Below are 17,090 nucleotides of genomic sequence, written 5' to 3' on the forward strand. Positions count from 1 at the left end.
ACATGTCGGTATGTAATGGAAGCAGTGAGAAGTCATGACTCCCTGCTCTGTTCACACTCAACTATATCGAACGCCAGAACTGGGAGAACTATTGATTAAATTCTGATTAGTTATATTTTAATATTAATGTAAGCGTGCACCTACAAAACTGTAGCTAAACGACTTTTCGACGCCTCGTATAACATTAGGTGACATATTTTAAGTTATATAGTCTAAATAAAAGGCAACTTCGTTTGAAGGCACCTATAAATGTATGCCCACTGTTCATGTATACGTGTATATATTTGTATATTAATTATATACGCATACTATAGTATATAAATTATACATATTATATTATATTATAGTAAGTATTATCCTAAATGTTATTGATTGATTATAATTTAAACCTTGTACACACAAATGATGTATCATATTCATAAATACCCCTGGTCGATTAAAAAAAGATTCCTTATTATGGGTGTTAAAAAAAGTCTGTACATTTTGGTATTTCTGCTAATAATATTATTCAAATATACACGCACATATTATTTTGATATTTACTGAGCGTCATGATCGTCATATGAAAGCGTTTTTGAAGATTATTTTATCGTCATCATCGTTGCTATCAATTAAGTTTATATTGAATCAGTAAATGGCATTGTGTAACAATTTACAGAAATTAAATGGCCTGTCTACAATTGAAAATCTATTCAAGATATTATATCGAATTTCTTAGACATTATAATTACATGATTAATACATTGACTAAAATGTATATATCTAATTAAATGTCAGTTTATCAGTCCCTCTTAAATCTTCGTTACCCTTTGACAAAGGTTCATAAGCAGCTATGTTATCAACTAAGTCACTAAGGAGAATGACCTTCAGAAAAAAAAATACTGCCCTAGGACATGCTATCTAATACTTGTCATTACTCATGATTTCGTCATTACATCTAATCATCATACACCATTAGATTAAAAAAAATAAAATATCATTAGTATCAACACTACGCTTAAATCTACCACATATAGTTATTAACCTTTAACCTTCTAAACTTTTTAATCAATCATAACTAGCTAAAAAATTAATCATCTAAAGAAAAAATAATTATTTAATAATATATTATGTTATTTGACTATAAGCATCAGAATTTCAAGGTATAAAATAACATTTTCACATATTAACAATCTTCTGTTGGATTTCTACTGTTCAAAAAAAAGATTAAAGTTCTTAAATATAAAATGTTTTTATAAAAAAAACCACAAATTTTCCATTGAAAGTTCATTTAGGGATGTAGTAACCGTGTGGATTTAGGCGTAGGTTGCGACGCGCACAGTCGCCGGCTTAAATCCCAGTCATGGGTGGCATCGCTTTCCGGGCAGTTCATGCTGTCTAGAGAGAGAGGCTACCCCCCCCCCCCCCCCCCAACGGGCATGGCAAAAACCTACGGATGCCCACAAGAAATTCTACCAAAAAAACACATACACACACACACACACACCACGCGCGCGCGCGCATACTAAAAACCTACTCAACTTAAAAAACCCTACAGTATCTTCCCTACGCCCAATGGTCTATGTTGCCGTTGGTTAACTAAACAAAAAAAAAAATTTAATCAGTAAAATATGGACAGCATGATTTTGAACACGCATGGGGGCTGCTGAGATTTTATTATTTAATTTGTAACATTATTATTATTTTTTAATTTTAAATCCTCTTCAAATGATGCACAATATGTACTACACATTCATATACATTTTCTAAATTCCAGCAGCACTCATTTTATCCATAAACCCTCACACATTATACATGTATTATGTATTATGATATTTAAAACGATAATAATATAATGCCCACATTTGATATTGAAGAATTAATTTCTATATGATTTTTTAATGTAATTTTCCACTTTTTTAAAATTTATTCTTTCATTTATAATATCCACTTGATAAGGATATAATATAGTTTGGCACAGTAGTTTTTCAACACTCAAGTGAAAAGACCCATTAGAGCATTTTAATATACATGTGTATATCGGAGACAAAAGCTTTTGGATTTTACGTTGTTTACCGTTTATGTACGTCATCGAAACAATACACTCACCCACACAACTATAAAATATAATATAGTAGATAGGTAGGCACAAAATATAATATTAAATAACAACATTACAGGTGGAACGCTCCGGTTGCCATTAGCGTGGTGGTTAAACGGAGCGGAAAGAGTCCCGGCCGGATAAAAATAATGATAAAAAAAATACAAGCGACGAGTGTATGCGGTTCGGCGCGATATACATAACTATATATTTATTCTATATACACATATATGACGCCGAGTGGTACGCAAATGTGATTTGAAATACCAACTGAATGTACGTACGCGATACACAGATAGGCACTTATAATACAGGTATAATGCGTATATTATGTTTCTACGTACAATATGTACGGGAAATATATTATTGTTCCACCACACATGCCTATATATTCATATATATATATATATATATATATATATATATATATGTACTCACACAACCTAGATATATAGTACACAATGAACGTGGCAAACCTAATATTATCATCATCAACTACAATATACAAACACGTAAAATATATTGTATTGTAGAGTATCACGCACTATATATTATACACACACACACACACACACACACACACACACACACACACACACACACATATACATATATACATAATATATATATTATATGTATATTATATATGGAAAAATCTATTTACTACCCGCGTCTCGTATACACAATACTACTAAATCCATACAACATATTATAATATAATATTATGTTATTACTTATTATAATTAAAATATCGTAAATAATTTACGCTTACCAATTATATATGTTGTATTTTCTATTGTATTATCAATAAGTTTCATGACCCTGTATGCCAGTAACACTTTATAATAATAATGAAAAAAAGCTCCTAATAAATAAAAAAAAATTAAACATAAAATAATTATTATAAAAATAAATTATGAATTTTTCTAAAGGACCTAGTACCTATAATACTACATCGATTAAATTGATATTAGTGATATTACATATAGATCACATATCAAGCTAATATTATATAAATATTATATTTTCATGATCGCTGCTATAACTGTAACTTTTTTTATTGTTTAACATGATATCCATTTTAAAAATTATATGCGTATAATTTAGATAAACCTGAAAGTTATAGTAAAATCTAAAAATGTTATTGGATAACGTAACGAGAAACGATGACATACGTACTAAAAAGGTTATTAAAGCCATCGCCACCTAAACTCGGCAAATTTATTATATACAAAAATACGGTGTAAGGCGTAACAACACCAATGTATATGGAAACATATGCTGTTTATGTTATTCTCAAGAAGCAAACTGTGAAAAAATACGTGAATCACAACACATATCTATGACAGCCATTTTGACATAAATATATAGATAAACGTCCAAGAAACGATTTTGGCCATATTTAATGGACCAACCACTTCGCATCTCGTCGGTTAAGCATAAACGGCCACAGAATCATCTACCGTTTCAAACATTTAAAATATCTTAGAGTGATCCTAGACCAAAATTTAAAGTTCTCAGCATATGTGAAATATACTGTTTAAAAAGTCATCACTATATATTATGTATGCTTTATCTGAGTTTCAACCCTATGCTAATCAAAACAAAAATGTATATGCTTCAACTTAACTTTAATATCCAATCCTGTCGTACGCCATGTATGGGGATCTCAAATCTCCCAATAAAACTGGCACACACTTGAAGTGTTCCGAAATACCTCACTCTACACCACCACAGCCTCCCCGTGGTTTATGTCAAACAAAACACTATTGTAACGTCAGCATGAATAACCATAATGAAACAACCCGTAATAAAAATGGAAAAATATTATTTAACCAGAACTCGTACTATACCTATAGCCTTTTCAGCAGTTTAGAGAATTTAACGCCAACCTCTAATCAAGCAGCTTCCCACATATAATCACGATCCTTCATAATATTGTCCCACTCAAATTAAATGGTTACTGATTAAGTAAATTATAAAACTCTTCATTGACAAGACACGCCCGACACGAGTCTATATAGCCTCCCCAACGTCGTCATACAAGCAATGTAATGCAACATTTTTTTTTTACAAACATTGATTTTATTGAAGCATAAATATAATTGCCTAATTCAAACTATTTCAAAGTATATAACATAATAACAAAGTGTGATGAAAAAATATAATATAAGTAATATTTTTTTTTACGATAGCTCTACCAGGCCATTTTACCACATTTATTTTTAACGTCAAAAGTTTATAAATTGTTTTAATGGCACCGTGCTAGAGATTTTTGATGGCAATCACACAATATTCAAAATATTATTGACATTTTCACCATATAAACGAATGTCCCAGAGTGGTTTTACGGTTCCATCGAGCCCTCAGATAAATTAATTAGTAATATCGATTCGTCAAACATGCGTGCATTGTGAACACAAGCACGCTCGTTTATCTATCAATCACGAAATGCCTACCATTGTTACACCACAGATATACATTAATATAATAATTATTGACACGCGCAACAATGTGAGACCGCATTTCACGCAAAATCATGTCCGAACACAAAGCATTATAATAGTATTAGGATATGATCGGACGACTTTACGCACGCTAATATGTGTAGATCAGAAGCCATATAATATCCGATTCGAATAAACTGGATGGCGAACCAATTTCGCTCGAATAATATCATAAAATAATACAGTCGTTAGTCCACTACGTAATAGTTAGCTGGTATTAAAATTAATGATAACCATATAACTATATCTATATTTTAGTATATATGTATATATATATATATATATATTTTTTTTTTTTTTTTTTTTTTAACGTTTATTTAAATATACACAATCTGTAAATGTTGTTTTACAATAAGTGCATGTGATGGAGGTGATATGGTTTTTGAGAGGCTGGAAATAAGAAACCGCCCATTGGAGGCACTTAAGGTTAGGATTTTAGGCTAGGATTTTAGTTTGCTAGTAGGAGAGGGTGTGATTACAAAATTAAGGGAGATAGAGGTATAAACAATTTTAGATTAGTAGGTCACGACACCAGGTACGTTTTAGACGCCTTCTGGGGTCACCAGGAATAGTGTTGGTAGATAGTTCGGAGATCAGGGGATTACGATGGCTGTGGAACTTGGAGTGTGTGCGTTTGTAGAAGGTTTTTGCGACGTTTTGAACTGTTGGAATAGCTAGATCTTTATGTAGAGTGTCGTTAGATATATAATAGGGAGCTTTAGTTATTTGACGGAGACATTTAGATTGGAAGATTTGAATTTTGTTTAAGTTGGACTTTTTGGCTGCACCCCAGAGTTGGATACCGTATGTCCAGATTGGTTTGAGTAGGAGTTTGTATAATAGTAGCTTGTTTTTTAAGTTGACATGATGTGATGTGAGGAGATAACGTAGTTGTCGAGAGCGATTATTTAAGGCAAGTCTTTTGTTGTGGGTGTGGGTTGCCCAAGTTAACCTGCGGTCTAAATGTAGACCTAGGTATCGAACATTTTGGGCGGTTGGGAGAGGTACATTGTTGAGGAAGATGGGCGGGCAGACTATTTGCCTTAGTGTGAACGTACAATGGATGGATTTTGTTTCGTTGATTTTTATTCCCCAGTCTTTATACCAGGTTGATAAGAGATTGAGATGATTTTGTACGAGGTTTGAGGCTATTTCGGGGTCGGAATGGATCGCTAGAAGCGCCTTGTCGTCGGCAAAGTCACAAGTTGTAGTGTTGGGGGTGGTAGGTTGATCTGAGGTGAATAAATTGAAGAGTAGAGGTGCTGTTACGGAACCTTGAGGTACCCCTGCGTGGATTGGTGAAACTTCGGATAAGGAGAAGCCAGATCGAACGGAAAAATGTCTGTTTTCTAAATAGGATTTAAATAATAGAAAATAGTAAGGTGGAAGAGTAGATTTGAGTTTGAAGAGTAAGCCTTCATGCCATACTCTGTCGAATGCCTGTGATACGTCGAGGAAGGCAGCTGTGCAAATAAGCTTTTTCTCAAGAGTGTATGATATTTTATCCACAAGACGATGGACTTGGTGTATTGTAGAGTGGTTATGACGAAAACCAAATTGGGTATTAGGTATACTGGCTCCAATGATAGGAAGGATGCGTTTTAGGATAATTCGTTCAAAAATTTTAGAAAATAGTGGAAGAAGACTAATGGGCCTGTATGATTCGGGAGAGTCGGGAGGTTTGCCAGGTTTGGGGATCATAATGATGATTGAGAATTTCCAAAGAACAGGGAAGTATGACAGTCTAAGTATAGAGTTGAAAATGTGTGTTAAGAGAAGTAAGGTTTTTTTGGGGAGTTGTGTAGCTACCTCAGCTGTGATTAGGTCGTAGCCTGGGCTTTTGTGACGAGGGGAGTTTTTTATCGCATATTCAACGTCGCTAGGTCGAATATGTTTAGGTGGGAGAGTCATGGGAAGAGGGTGAGAGAGAGAATGGTTCACTTTTTCGATTTGAGAAGGAGTGAGAATATTGTTGTGGGGTTGGAAGGTAGAGTAGAGATGATGTCGAAATATATTGGCTTTATCTAGGTCAGTGACAGCCCAAGTACCATCGGATTTTTTTAGTGGAGGAACAGATTGTTTTGTTCGAAGGATTTTCCTTGTTGTTTGCCAAAGCGAGTTGTCAGTAGCCGAGAGGGAGACGAGACGTTTGGTGAAATTATCTGATCTAATAGAGGCTAGGAGTCTTTTAAGTTTATTTGTTAAATTGTTGAGTTTGCGTTTGTCCGAGGGATATTTGGTTCTTTGCCAAGTTGCACGCGCTCTCCGTTTGTCTGAGATTAGTATTCTTATATGTAGGGGAAGATTTATGGAGGTGTTTTTAATTGGCATTGGGGAGGAGGAGGACCAAGCAGCTTCTTGTATAGACTTGGTTAGGAGGTGTACGGCTTCATCGATATCGTTTGGAGATTTTAAAGTGATTTTGAGGTTACATTGATTATCAAGGGATGATTTGAATTTTGCCCAGTCCATTTGGCCTAGGATGAGGCTTGGTTGTTTTGGTATAGCAAGAGGGGCAGAGTCAATTGTTAGGAGGATGGCTGAATGGTCAGAATAGAGGTCGTTGAGATTAGTTGTTAGGCTGTGGAAACTATTGGGAATTTTAGATATAAATATGTCCAAAATGTCTGGCCTTTTTCTGGGTGAAGTGGGCCAGTATGTCGGGGATGGGGGAGAGTGTACTTTGTAGTTACGATTTTGTGTTGCGAGTTCAAGTAGGTTACCACGGGGATTGTTTACGCGACAGCCCCATTGTATATTTTTAGCATTTAGATCGCCTCCTATTATAAATTTATGACCAAGAGTAAGGAAGAAGTCGTTGAATTGATTTAAGGTTATTGTGTGGCGTGGTGGACTATATACTGCGAATATATTTAGAGGGGTGTTGTTAAGTGTTATTTGTATGCCACTGGCTTGAATGTGGTCCGTTTGGAATTGCGGGAGAGGATAGAATAGTAGGGGAGATTTTACTATGATGGCGGCTCCCGCGTGTGCGGTGCCATCAGGGTGGTTGGTTTTGAAGACTTGGAACCCAGGAAGGTAGAAGTGTGTTGAATTGGTGAAGTGAGTTTCTGATATGAGTGCGATGTCGATTCTGTTATTTTGTAGTAAGGCTAAGAGTTCGTCTTTGTGTTTTGCTAGACCATTAGCGTTCCAATTTAGGATGAGGAGAGAGTGAGATGTTGCGTTATTATTTGACATTTTTGGTGTTAATGAGATTTGAGAGGACGGTGGTGAGGAGAGAGATAAGAGGGTTTATTATAGATTTGAACTCATCAAGGAATTTTAGAAGTGAGGATTCGTTGTTGTTTGTGGAGGTATTAGAGTTTGTGGACTGGTGACCCTCAGTTACATTAGCATACGTACGTGACCTGGGTGTGTTTTCGGAGCCTGGTTGTTGCTGTTGATACTCAGGATTGGTGTTGATGTTGAAATTGAGATTATGAGGCGGTGGCTGCTGGGCTTTCTTGCTTGAAGTGTTGTTGTTGTGTTTCCGGGAAATTGTTTGATATATTGTGCATCCCTTGTAGTTGGCTGGATGCGCACCTTGACAGAGGCCGCATTTTGCAGGTAGATCTGGAGATTTTGTGCACGATGATGAAAGGTGGTTTTCTCCACATTTGACACATATGGGTGGGTAAGCGCAGTATGAGCGTGTGTGTCCATAGCTTTGACAGTTTTGGCATTGTGGTATCTGACGTTTTTTATGGGGCTCTTCTATTTTTACTTTTGTATGCAAAATAGAAGTAATAGAGAAGATATCGGTAACGTTTTCTCCATTAGGGTCTATGTCAATAAAGAACATGGGCAACGAGGTTTTGGTTTGGTGGTGTTTAACATTGGTGACATTTCTCACCGTGAAACCTATTTCTTCTAGAGCTGTTGTTATATCAGATTCTGGAGTTGATGGATGTAGGTTCCTTATGACTGCTCTTAGAGGTTTGTCGGATTGGAGCTGGTATGTGTGGTACTGTGCATTGATTTCTTTCAATAAGTGAATGATTTTTCTGTAATTGTCTGGGGTATCAGTTTGGACTTTTAGATGAGTTGATGTCGATTTGCACGAGAAGGTGTTTGGACCGATAGTGTGTTTAAATTGGTTTAGCAACCCCATGTAGTTAAGTACCCCTTTAATGAAAATGGGTGGAGGCAAAATTGTTTTCGGTGTATTGTTAGTGGTATTCAGTTGCTCCTCGTTTTGATTATCAGATATGACGTCGAGGTGTTCGATAGTAGACTCGTCTACAGATAGAACGCTATACCTGTTTGGCGTGACGAACGATTTAGCTTTCTTAATGGCGGCTGTATAGGATGGAGATTGCGGTGGAGTGGATGATGTCGATAAGTTACGTTTTTTTTTCTTTCTGTCATCATTATTTTTAATTATTTGGTTATTGACAATTTTAATCGGGGATACGGTTCTGGAGGCCATATCGCCAATGTTATCGGAGTCCAAAGGTCACCGCGCGCGACGGTGCCTGTGGCCGGTTTGTGTTTGACAAGGTATGTTTCGCAGTAGTGGGATGTATTGTATTTAGATTAATTTATAAATAATTTAAATATTTGACGATGTTACTTGATTTGGAGAAGTATTTATCTCGTGAGTTGATCAGCTAACAAGTTTGTAACAAGAGTGTCAGGTATTTCGTTGAATGAGATGAAAAATAGAATTTTCTGTTCAGTAGAAGTTTTAGAGCTGGACATATTCCGGGAGCGACGTATAAATGCGTGCGCACTATCGGACTGCCTGCGCGTGACTATATATATATATATAAAAAAAAAACTCGTCACCCATTACCTATATAATTATTCAAAAATCGTTTAAAATAATTCGATTCATCTAATAAACTATTTATTAATAATTGTACATTTAAGCACTATATATAATATATATATATATATAACTACTGCATTGTCTAACCACTCAACAACAATATTATATACTACAATCCATGTATTCGGTGACTGACGAATTATGAAGACGTATTATATTAGTTGTTTGCTTTGTGACATTATTTTATCGTGATTATTAATTTCAAAAACGATAATATTGTTTTCATTGAAAATGTTTGAGGTGCTTCTGAGGACTTAATGTGCAACGACGAAGAAGATAAATCATTCCCTTGTGATGTCAACGATATGGTTTATGATCTGATAATAATCTGCAGTGTTATCGAAACAAGTCGAGATTACAAATTAAGCTAGTAATCGATTTCACCACCATTACTGCTGCATTAATCTATACACGTATAATCAGGAAATTTGATTTTCTCAAACTATTAAACGCGCTGTGGTACGACGAATAAACACAGAACTAAAGATTGTTGAAAAATAAAATAAAATAAAATTCAAAGAATAAAATATCGTTGGAATAAATGAGCTTTCGCAATGGGTTTCACTCGAGATCCAGATTACTGTTTATTAAAAAATAATAAATATATATATATTATAATTAATGTTATATTAAATGAGAATTAATACCTATATTGGACAGAGCATTAACTAGTTTTGATCGTATAATATTATAATTATACGAATACTAATCGAAGAACTAACTATAGTGCGTCACAGCATGCAGCGAATACCTATAGTTCTCGTTTGAACCTGATTCACGTAAAAATAAATCGAAAAGCTATTTGGAAATGAAATTAAGTTTAAAAGGATAAGGCGCATCTATAGTATGGGCATATAATAATATAATAATATTAGACACCCGCCTGATGTCCAAATTATGCGATTGCAAAATGGAAAACGAGATAAAAACGAAATTAACACCGGTGTATCAAAAAAAAAAAAGTTGTAGGTAATAGGACTATACGGTATTTTGCTCGAAAAATGTACTGAAGCAATATATCTGTTGAAATGGCTATCTGGTTCGTGTTATACGAACAACGATTTTATTTTTTTATAATAAAAATGTTATCAGAAAAAGCGCAAAAAAATGCATATTACAGATACTGCTAACGTGCAAATACGTGCGTGAAATTTCAGATTTGTTCGGAAAACGTTCAGAATTGTTGATACAAATAATAATTAGTAGGAAATGAATAATATTAAACCCATTGTATAATTCTATACAATATTTACTTTTATATATTATATATTATTATTAATTAATTTAAATATTATGGTTTACAGTTTACAAATATATTGATATATATATATTCACATAATATATACACCACAAAACTTTGTGAATGATGGTTGTGCCTATATAGAGATCGATCTCACAAAATATATCGATATTTATTCTTACAACAGGTTGTGAATTATTTATACACACATTATTATTCACATTTTTAGTCTTATTCTCTAATATTTTTATTTACTTGGCACTGTTGTTTGAATTGTGTAGAAATGCGTATAATATCAATGAATAGCTGCAGTGACATATCTTCAAAACTTGGACCAGGGTTTGAAATTTTCAAAGCTCCTCTCATACCGCAGAATATCCAAGATATCTTTAAAGTGTTCATATATGCTGAAATTATTTCATCCATTAGTTTAATATTATTATATGTTATTATTATATGAAAGTAAATTATAGTATTAAATATCGTTTCTTAAAGACTATACATAATAGACACTACTATCATAATAATAGTTTAATATTTATTGCCTTATGACCTATTTATTGACCTATATACTATATACCTATATACCTATGTATATATTATTACAACTATAAAAAAACTAATTATGAAGCAGATGAATAGCCTAATATCACTAGAATAGTAGCATATAATTAAAACATATTTTACAAATTTATAGACAAATGTTTCAGAAAAAGAAACAACAATATAAAATATAGTAATAGTATAATAAAGTGTTTAGGGGATTTGCGTAGTGAAATTGTCTACGAAGTCCTAAATTTAATACTAGCATAATAAAAATATTACATTATATTTTGTGTCCATCGCTAAACTACATCACATGTCATGTACCTACGAATTATAAAGAACCATACAGTAGTATAATTATAATAAACACCTCAACTATAGCCAAAACAACATAGACTTTTCATAATTCTATGAATCTGAGAAATCTGTAAAACCAGAGGCAGGCTTCTTAAATGTCTTGGCCATTATAGTTATTTTATCCTTAACGATATTAAGTACCTACTATTCAATATAGTAAACTCAGCTATGCACAATTTGACGAAAATAACGTATTATTTTCTACGACTACATTAATAAAACGATAAATTCTTTTGTACACGAGCACCTCAAGTTCTGGTCCAGAACAATGTAATGGAAACACTGCTTATAAGGAAGTCGGGAATACAACATGCTATGATGTTTCATGGTAATTGACACATAAACATCTTCCGGCACTCATGACTTGTACACTTTTATAATTTTTGTTTAAATTGAAAATTAGTTAATTGTTCAAATTAACTTCAACTTACTATTTATTTAAAAACCACATCATCTAGATCGCTAGCATTCCGCATACAACAATAATCAATTAACAGCTATTAAAGTTTGCATTATTAATTAGCCATAATTTGATGTCACTCAGTACTTGTTTTAGTATTACAGATACAATAGTGAAGCTGTCGTAGAGTTCTTTGGAAATAATGTAACAGTATATTATTATTTGAAAAACAACATACTTTGGCCAAAATGTGACCACACCCTCGGATTCTATATTTTGTTGCACAAATAAATATCTGTGAATTTTATAACTTCATATCGCTTGCGTATAGATTATTTATTATATATTTTAAATATTTTAGTGTGGTAATTAACGGTCGTATTTTTTATAACATTCAGAAACTTATGATTTCGCCACATCCACATGTTTTCCATATTATAAACGTATACAACATAGTAAATTTTACGTAAAGAATAATACATTTTACTCTGTTATTTTTTAAATAAGAGTTAATTGATCGATGATGAAATTTGAAGGTACCTAAGCTTATTATCTAATACATTTCTGTAGATTTTATTGATATTATTATTTTTAAGTAAGTTACATGATCATTTAAAATGTACAGCTTAAAAATGTCCATAATTCGCTTCTTAATAAAAATATCAATAAAAGTCTCTAAGGGGCTCTATATAATAAGCTTACTTTTGAATTTTATATAAGACCAATCCACTCTAGTTGTAAAAATGACAGAATAAAATAGATTATTGTGAACCCGAAATTCACAATGTTGTATGTTTGTAAGACAGAGACAACACATGCGGATGTGGCATACTCTTAACAAACGTATATCCATTCACTATAATATAGAAAACAATACCTAACGTACCTACTGCATATGCCAACCTGTTATAGTGCTATGCCACATGATATTATTTAAGCAAAATATTTATCGCGTATTATTTGATTTCTGTAAAGTATTATGGTTATTGTGGATCTTATTATAAGTTTGTATTACTCTTTATTTATTAGTGTTTAAGATAAAAAACGTATACTCATTATTAATGTTTTATGGTTTTTTTTTTTTTTTTACTTGTTTATCATAAATAAATACAAAGCGTTGTAGCAACAACTAGTCACTACATTATTTAATTTTGTCCTGGAGCGCATACATTATCCTTGTGTGCGCATAATAATATGTATAGTATTATTATATTTACTGAGCATCGAAAACAGTGCACGCGCCTGGAGGTTTAATAACGTTTTTCGCCGAAACGCGGTACAATCTCCGGAAGCAAACTTCGCGTGAGCTCCCGTTTCCCGCCACTCCGCTCCATCTAACGAGCATTAGAAGACACGTCGATTGTTTCAACGGTTCCGCACAACCCTTTTCGAAAACACAAAGTACTGCAGATACTCAAGCGCGATGCCGCCGGCCATAACTGCTATAACTATTGACTTCTGAATAAGAGGTATGTATAGTAATACATGCACTTAAGTATAACCATTTAGGCGAATAAATTTAGTGGGTATTCTCGTTGTGGTTTGATATTTAATATTCAATTTTAAATAAAGTGCATATAAAATAAACATATAATCATGTATAGGTAGTGCGTGGCTTATTATTTATTATACAACATTATATGCGTGGTTTTAACTTGAAACACGTTATGTGTTCATTTTTAAACCAAAAATAACAAAAATAAATATTTTAGGGAAATGGTAGGCAAATATTATGCTCGTAAATCATAGATTGTGCTGTGAGAGACAGAGATTACAATCGATTCGACCCTTTGGTAGATTTACTGGTTCAATTTCGATAGTTCGCTTTACTTATATAATATAGGTGCTAATACTACTAAAATCGATTTCACTACTACTACTACCACCACTTTATTTATTTTTTATTCTGAATTTCCGACCTGGCATAGGATTGCCAGTGCTTTGTTTTCTCACCAGACCAACATTGTTTACAAAATTACAGACATTTTAATTACATTAATTCACATCATAACGGTTGTTTTTAGCTCCTTAGTGTCAGTTTATCAACGATTTACGTTCTATTATGGCTGTCCATGTTAATTTATTTGTTTTTGTTGTTTTACTTTTTCTTATTGGTTCCCATTATCAGCTTAATGAAGTGCTCTACCGCATACAGTGCACACACTTTTTTCGCTTATGAAGCAACTACCTCAACTCCTTTTAATACTCGATATACTGAATTGAAGAAAACAAATTTTACCTTAAGTGTTTTTGACGTGAAATTTACATTTTACACTTTACTTTTCACACATTTAGGTCGTATTTGACTATATGAAAATAAATTATAAGCTAGTCTAGGTTTTGGAGACCTGATAGCCATTGCAGAAATACCCTCCCTACTTTTGCACAAGATGGTCACCTCATGAAACAGTTATTCACGTCACTATTCAGCATAACAGATGCAATAGATTCTGGGGTGACATCTTCGCTAACTATATTCTCTAGTTCCATATGTATCACTCATCGAACGTATCTTAAAAACGTATGTTCTGCATCATCCAATGGGTCTCCAAAATTCAATTATATTATACCCACGCAAAGTTGTAAGCAACTTCTATAATATAATATTAAGCCTAGGCGGCTTGAAAGCAACCGCGACCTGTTAAGAGCTGGATCATATCACTACTATACATCTAACTACTACTACTAATAATAATAATATTTACTATGGAAATTATTCCGGTTAACATAATTTATTATAAATTAGTTTAAATTTAGTGTATGCGTAGAAAGTTAAGTTTAAATAAGTAGGTAATCAGAGTTATTAAACACAAATTAAATATTTATAGGTGCATAACTTAAATTGGCTATATTGTTGGGACTTAAAAGGAGAAAACCGTCTATATGATCATATCTAAAACTTAAAATGCGATTCGATAAGATGAACACGACTCGAGTAGTCAAGCATATTATATTATATTTAACGAGTATATCTACGTATTTTTCATTGATAATAATTAATTATTTTCAGCGCTATATATGTATAATGTATGTCATACATATCTATAATGAATACTTCAATTTTGTCGGTATTTTACGGGTTAGAAAATAAGTTGTTAGGTATGTAATACCTATACCATATGGAAAATTGTATTGCTATTTTAACTGCAGTTATTTACATTTTTATCATTCAGGTGTATTATAACTTTATAAGAAACATACATCATAACATATTACAATTTTCCAATTGTTATTTAATGTATACCTTTTTAACCTTTAAATGTAAATTTACCTATATGCGTTTTTATTCATAGTTTAGGCTGCACGCAACGACAGTTTATATATAAAGTTAATAGACAATAGTGTATAAAGACTCAAAAGTAGGAGTTATTTGACATATTATTTATATATTAAGTGCATATCGTATCTATATATATATATATATATATATATATATATATATATATGCTATACGGCAGATTTCTCAGTCAGCTTCGATTTGACCATGAACAACACCTGGATGAACCGTGTTACATCCATCTTATAATTGACCCGAACTATTTTTTACTGAATTGAGTTGCCATTAAAATAATTTCACTTCACCAAAATTCTCATCAACTCTCTTCTGACCTATTGTTTATAAATAAAACATAACTAATTTTCATCCAATCGTCGGTTGAAGTCAAATATATTTAACCTTTGGTTCTATTAAATGGTAGAATTGAGTACCTATGTCTAGTGCATTATACTATACGTAGTCATATATTATAGGTAAAGTACAACGTGTACAACATGTTGAACTTGTGTTACGCCAATCTGTCGTGGGGCGGCATTGGTTGTGGCAACAGGTGTGGAACTCATCCGGGGAATGATAACGACATGGTAAAAGGAAATAGGGTCGATTCGCATGAGACGTTGGTAAAACAATAACACGATAGACGTTTTTCGATCGCGTGTGTACATTACTTTAGTATTATATGGAGTCAACTACGACACTTAACACAAATAATATATATATATATATATATATATATATATATATATACGCTCTACAAGTGTCTAAAGGTATAATAATATAAAATATATTTAATAGTATAGCTCCCGCGGGATAGGAAACCGTTTTCAAAATGTGTCGTTTCATTCGACCGTTTCCGTTTCATACCATCCCTCTCACACACTCCTACTATTATACAACCCGCCACCGTGACCTATAACACGAATATATATATATACTCAGTTATAACGAATATAAACGAATATATCAATAACTGACTTTTCTACAGTAACTTGAGTGCACTTTTGAATATTTTTTTTTATTACTTTCCCACAGCTGCGCATCATATGGATTATCATGGCTATACCTATTCATACCGTCTTCTGATCGTTAGCTTAGACCGCGATTTGTTCTCAATACAACCACACTAAATACAATTACAACGTTAATTATACCATAATATGTATATATATACCTACTTAAAATTTGTAGAATGATTGATTCATTATTGGTATTGTTTAGCGAATACGTGTAGTACCTATATTAGAACCAATCGTAAAAAGGAAAATTTAAGGTAAGTATATTGATATATTATGCACCATGCACGTGAAACATTATCTGCGTCTGATCATTGATCATGTATTACCAACTGTGGTAAACTGAATTTGACGACATTTGGTTTATTGTCGTGTTCTATTCTATTTCATTTAAAACTAAATAGATATATATTGCTAAAAAAAACGATGTAAATAACTAAATATTTTAAATTTGGATGTGGAGTAATACAATGTTTAAATGTAATTATTACACAATTTATAAAATAATACGTACAAACATTACACACTATATCGATTATGTAAGCTGAACATATTTTTTGTTATTATCCGAGGTGAAAAATGAAAATAACTGAATTTAATAATTAACATTATAAAACAAATTGTGATCAATACTATGATCCCGAATTCACCATTTATTTGCAATAATAATAATTTAAATAGTTAAATATAAATGGAAAATGGAAAATATTGAACCTAACCCTGAGAATTACTCTTTTAGTTCAGAGAAAAAATCAATTTATATACAATATTAAGGTTAGGTCATGTCGATTATATGATATTATAATATGATCACGTAGGAAATAACTTAATAAAAT

The 17,090-nt window shown here is 32.6% G+C and overlaps 1 protein-coding gene across 1 annotated transcript in view; it reads right to left on the bottom strand.

The window, feature by feature from the left end:
• Positions 1–17,090, bottom strand: part of rsh (Rap GTPase activating protein radish) — a 275,432-nt gene that overhangs the window by 206,410 nt on the left and 51,932 nt on the right. The window contains exon 2 of the mRNA XM_089219607.1: positions 10,917–11,068. The gene's annotated coding sequence lies outside the window, so the exon portion shown is untranslated. The remainder of the gene's footprint in view (positions 1–10,916; positions 11,069–17,090) is intronic.

Source organism: Diuraphis noxia, unplaced genomic scaffold (genome assembly GCF_037042655.1).
Source record: "Diuraphis noxia isolate RWA-SAM2 unplaced genomic scaffold, SU_Dnox_SAM2 contig0002, whole genome shotgun sequence".
In the NCBI taxonomy this organism is placed as follows: Eukaryota; Metazoa; Arthropoda; class Insecta; order Hemiptera; family Aphididae; genus Diuraphis; species Diuraphis noxia.